The sequence below is a fragment of the Loxodonta africana genome, chromosome 23 (genome assembly GCF_030014295.1).
Source record: "Loxodonta africana isolate mLoxAfr1 chromosome 23, mLoxAfr1.hap2, whole genome shotgun sequence".
Lineage (NCBI taxonomy): Eukaryota > Metazoa > Chordata > Mammalia > Proboscidea > Elephantidae > Loxodonta > Loxodonta africana.
In genome coordinates, this window is record NC_087364.1 from 7,835,958 (window position 1) to 7,841,957 (window position 6,000).

Below are 6,000 nucleotides of genomic sequence, written 5' to 3' on the forward strand. Positions count from 1 at the left end.
TGTTGGTAACTCATTAATGCAAGGTCTACCTGCCTCTTCCAGACTGATTTTCATGAGGTCTCTTCTCCTGTACCTGTGTCATGAGACAGATGCTTGCCCATTTAACCAAAGAAAAAACCAAACCCATTGCTGTTGAGTCAATTCTGACTCATGGCGGCCCCATGTGTTACAGAGTAGAACTGCCTCATAGGGTTTTCTTGGTTGTGATCTTTATGGAAGCAGATCGCCAGGCCTTTCCTTCACAGTGCCACTGGGTGAGTCTGAACCACCAAGCTTTCAATTAGTAGTTGAGTGCAAACCATTTGTGCCACCCAGGGATCTATGCCCACTGAACAAGGGCAATTAATTCTTAGAGAAGTGTTTAGTTAAATGAGTGTGTAAAAGAAAGCCTGAAATGTTGATGAGTTAATGATCAGGGATGTGACAATCCCTAATTTCTGATGAGCACCCCCCTCCTTCCTTTCTCCACTGCATTTTTTAAAATGATAGACTGACTTTCAGTTCTCAGTGTGTGGATTTAGGCCACAGATATTCTACTTCTGAGGATTGGTGTGCTGACTAAATAAGATGATATGGGTATAGCAAATTACCTGGGACGTTGTCAATGTTTTGGAATTTAAAATGGTTGAAGGTAAGCAGATGGTGTAAACCAGTCTCCGGCAAGTCCGTTCTGACTCATGCCAACCCCATGTGTGTCAGAGAAGAGCTGTGCTCCACCGAGATTTCAAATGTAGATCTCCAGGCCTTTCTTCTGAGGCTCCTCTGGGTGGACTCGAACCGCCAATCTTTCGGTGAATAGCTGAGTGTGTTAACTGTTTGCATCACCCAAGGACTCAGGTGGTATATGGCATAGAATCTCTTCAGTTTTTATTAAGAATCCTTATTTCTCAGAGCAGAGTACTTTCGGTAGCTGCTGTTGCTAAGGTTTTATTATTGTTTCTGAAACAATAAGAATTAAATGGAGCTGAGTCAGGAGATTAGTTCTTGTTTTTGTTTTAATGTGAAAATCCTATTTCCTAATAAATATTTAAAAGCTTGGCTGCTAACCAAAAGGTCAGCAGTTGGAATCTACCAGCGGCTCCATAGAAATCCTATGGGGCAGTTCTATGTTGTCCTATAGGGTTGCTATGGGTTGGAATCCACTTGACCCCAATGGGCTTGATTTTTGGTTTAATAAATATTGAACGCAAACATATTGACTAAGATTCATAACAAGGCTTATTATTACATGAAACGTTAAAGTTCTGATTCAAACAGTGTATCAGGAAACGGCAAACAGTACTTCCTGTAAAAAATGGAAGGTTAACATGTACCTAAGAAGGAGTCACTCTCATTGTCTGGCATCTGCCTTATGGAAAAGAATTCATTGTTTATCCGTAAATGCCTTTCCTTTAATTAAAATTCTTCAACTGTCTTGTTAATCACTGTGATTACCTCTGGGAATTAAAGTGAGATGCTCCATATCCTCAATAAGACTTTCTCAATGGCTTGCTGAGGCCCATTTGATAGATTTGCTGCTTTTGGGTACTCAGCCTAGAAAAAAATGTGAATGGCTTTTAGCCTGCTTTCCAGGCCATCTTCAGGCCTGGTCCTGGGGGACGGGAAGGAAAGCAAGGTCTTCTTTTAGGGAATGGTTACAAGCTCCTCACAAAAATGCAAGAGCAGTCAACTCATGGCACACAGCAACGGCAACAACAACAGTCTCTAAGGGGAGATGCCTTTTAGAGACTGTTTTAGCTTAATTTTACCCCTCCTTCATTTACCTTCCACTGTAAACAAGCAGGAAGGCCAATCTTCTCTTTGCTGTGGGCCCCAGTGGTCCGCTTAGGATGAAAGATGCTGTTTTGAATGACTTGCCAATTCCCTGGGAGAAGTCTGGAGGTCAGATGGGGTTAGGAATGTTCCCAAAGGCAATTCTTCAGTTCCCCTCCTCTTTGGTGGCTTTAGGTTGGCCTTTGTTCCCCTTGAAGCTTTAGAAACCTTTGATTTTAGGTGGGCAGGGCTTTTTATTGGTGTCTTACCTTGCAATTGTGTGGTGGGCTCTGAATTTTTGAAAAGGTGTTTGCTCTATTGAGTTTTCGTGCACTCCACTTCGCCCAGGGTCTGAGTCACTGCCTTTTGCTGTGAGTGCCCATTAATGGCTAACACTCATGTAGTGCTTATGGGACGCCAGGCACTGTTCTGAATCTTCGCCTCATTGCAATCAGTGTTTTAAGTTCAGCAAACGTGGATACGCCAAAGGCTCACATTGTACCAAACTGAGATACAAGAGGAAGGCCCAGTTGCTGCCATGATTCTCCGTGTACAGAGGCTTGTTAAAACGAGTTTGCAGATAATATCACAAGGCAGATTTTGATGGATGTCATGAGAAACATACAAATAAAGTTCTAAGAAGGGTACCAAAGATAGGCGAATTCCCACTGGGATGTGACATGTACCATGAAGTCCAAACCCGTTGCCGTGGAGTCAACTCCGACTCACAGCGACCCTATAGGACAGAGTAGAACTGCTCTATAGGGTTTCCAAGGAGCGGCTGGTGGATTTGAGCTATCAAACTTTCACTTAACCACTGCGCCACCAGAGACTCCATCATGAAGTCCAGGAGCAAGGTTTTGGGCAGAATTTTGGAACAGCAAAGATTTCAAAAGGCAGAGATGGATGGGGAGCGTGTTTTTGGAGACCAGATGAGCATACGTGATGAACAGGTACTGGTTGGTGGTGGTGGTGGTGGGGGGGAGCCCGAGTTTTTTTGGGGGGGCGGCAGTGAGTAACCAGTTTGTCTGGTGCATAGGTTGGTGAAGGGTCTAGAAAGCCAGGCTAAAAAGACTGTTGATTGGCAATGTTCAGCCTCTGAGGGGGTCTTCAAAGGGTAAGCGATGAAAGAGTAGTATTAAATGTGAGGGAGGGTAAGATGGCGTCAGGATAAACACTAGAGCCTGCGAGGAGAGTAAGCAGGAGATTACAATTGTCAAACAGAGAAGGAATTCAATTTGGAATTGGAGCAGTAGCAATGGATTAGAAAACAGATGTTAGATGTGAGTTTGTGGAGGTTGGATCTCACTGTAGAAGGTGAGAAAGAAGAGAGTATCGATAAGAATTCCAGAACTTTAAGAGTGAAATAAGGGTGGCTATGTATAAAAATTTTTTTTTTTTTCATATTCATAGAAATTGCGAAGTCAGAGGTGTGTGTGTGTGTGATTCTGCGTGTGGGAAGCTAATTACAGTTTGTTTTGGATGTACTGACTTTGAAGTCTTGGTAAGACACTGAGATAGTAGAGACACACCAAATAGGCTAAGTCTCTGCCAAGGAAAATATAATAGAAAAATAAAAGCACCGAATAAATACAGTCATCCAGCTATGCCATCTTCTTAATATCAACAATATCAGAACAGGGTTCTTAAAGACGTTTGTAGCATCCCCTTGCCTTAATTCTTGTCTGTGATACTATAGAGATATTGAAATGGTTTTTGTCATTTACCTTTGGAGATTTAATATGTAAATTAAAGTAGTACATGCATGTTCACTATAATAACACTAATGCAGAAACACAGAAAAGTACAGAGACCAAAAAAAAAAAAAGCTCAGGCATACCACCTCAAGGTAAAAAGCTATTAACACTTTACTGTAGTTTTATTCTTTCATAGTCTTTTTCTATGTGAAAATTTTCCTCACATATTTATTAACATATTGTACATTCAGCTTTTTGGAGTCATCAGACCTAATTCTGACCTGCTTTGAAATCAGCTGTTTATATATATACTCTGCCCCGGTGGCATTTTTTAGGGACTTAAGGAAAAGAAAACAAAAAAAAAAAACCGTAAGAAAGAAAATAGAATTTATAGAACTTGACATGTTCTTCAGGCGATCCCCATAACTGATTTCATTGGCTGTTTTGGAGTTTTCCAGTGTTCGTACATCCATTAAGCTAAATAGAAGCAACCTACTTTTGTTTATCTTCAGATACTTATCTTCAGAATGAGAAGTAAATTTATACTACTTATGAAAGCAGATAGTAAGTAGTCCCAGATACTAACTACACTGGAGTTTGATATAATCCCACATTCATTTAATGATGCACGTTGGAAAATGTTGTTTTCCACCAAGCTTCTGTAGAAATCCAAGGAGTATAGGGGAAATTCTTTGAAACTTCCATGATTAAAGTAAAAAAAAGTAGATGAGGTTAAAAAAAGGAAAAAAAAAAAAAAAAAAACCTGACTAAAACATTCAGGACTCTTTTGAGTTATCAGAGAAAACAAAATTCCTTTCTGGTGCCGTTTCTCCTCTCAGCTAAAGGAAAACAGACTCAGTTCGCCTGAATTTGTTTATGTCAGAGAATGGTGACCCCGGGAGCAATGCTGGCTGGGCAAAACACCAAACACACCTGCCAGGACTGCGCCTTGGGAATTTTATATCCAGGTGTAGCTAATCCCAGGAGGAAGTCATCTGTAGGTACCTGCTTACTTTTTACTCATCTCTCCAGACCTTTGGTTGCCGTGAGAAGCATCCTGAGGTACTGGACGCTTTGGAAACCTTTCCAATGAGGCTCCCTAAAAATATTTTTCTCTGCAAGGCCAGTGAGTGGCATTTTGCGCCCCCCCCCCGCCAAAAAAACGCACAAAAAAAGGAATTCGAATCTCAAAAGAGCTGAATTCATTTGAAAATTTCAAGTGTCCATTCAAGAAGGCTCCAAATTTTTAATTTTTCTTTTATCTATAGAGAAGTATCCAATTGGAAAGTTAGACTTAGTTAACTTAAAATCTATATTCTAGTTTTGCATCAGTGTTTTATCTGGCAATATATAGACACATAGTCTCCTTGTGGGAAAGTCAAGGATGGAATGGAGTCTGCTAAGAATGCCACCTACAAAATAGAGATTTATTAACATATACAGGGCTATGATTTTATAAATTTCATAATAATTAAGTTATTTGCTTATTATAAATGGTACAATTATCCTAGCACTTTTTGTAATAAATTGCTTATTCTGAAATACCTGAGGATAATTCTGGGTGCCTTTTGCCGTATTTGGTCCAAAAAACCAAAACCAAAGACATTGCCATCACGTTGATTCCGACTCATAGCGACCCTATAGGACAGAGTAGAACTGCCCCATGGAGTTTCCAAGGAGCACCTGGTGGATTTGAACTGCTGATCTTTTGGTTAGCAGCCATAGCACTTAACCACTACACCAGTCCTGACTTTTATATAATATCCTCTCCATTTAGGATTCAAGCGAAAAAAAAATTTTTTTCCTCTTTAAAGCAGGATGTGATATGTTACAATGTCTCATTATGGAGTTGAGGTTTACTTTAAAAACGTGTTTATTGACTTTAGAATTGAGTACAGATAATAATTGAAGGGTTTTCTGTACGGAACACTTGAGATGGGGGGGTATGGCTTGTAGGGGAAGTGTGGGTTTGTGTGGCCAAACAGTTAGTTGACCATCCTAGAGTAGAAAGAAGGCAATGCCCCAGGGCTGTTTTGTAAAGTGACCCTTGTTTTGTTCTTCAACATTTGAGAAAGACTTAAAAAGTGTCTACCTAACAAAGTTTTATTTTAATGCTAATTTTGAGTGGGCTAAACAAGACGTTTCTGTGTGTAATATAGTTCATATGCATAATGGGTTCAGGCTGGCTCCAAGCTTTGAACAGTGAACATCTTTCATGTGCCTGGCTTGTCAACTGTAATTGGGGAGGTGTCTTGACTCCCTATTTCATTAAAACCCCACCAACCAAGAACAAAAACCAAGACACTTGGTTGCTATAAGAATGGAAAAATACATAATTTTAAGTCAAATTTCAAAGAAAACCACCCAGAGAAAGAAACCCGGAGGCTAAGATCACATAGTCTTTGAAAAGCAACAAAGTGTATTTTGAAAAAGAGATAAAACTTCAGATATTCAGTAATATTCAGAAGTTATTCAGATATTCGGTGATATTCTGAAATTATTGGAATTAATAGGAATAAAAAAAATAGCGACTTTTTATTTAGCACTTCCA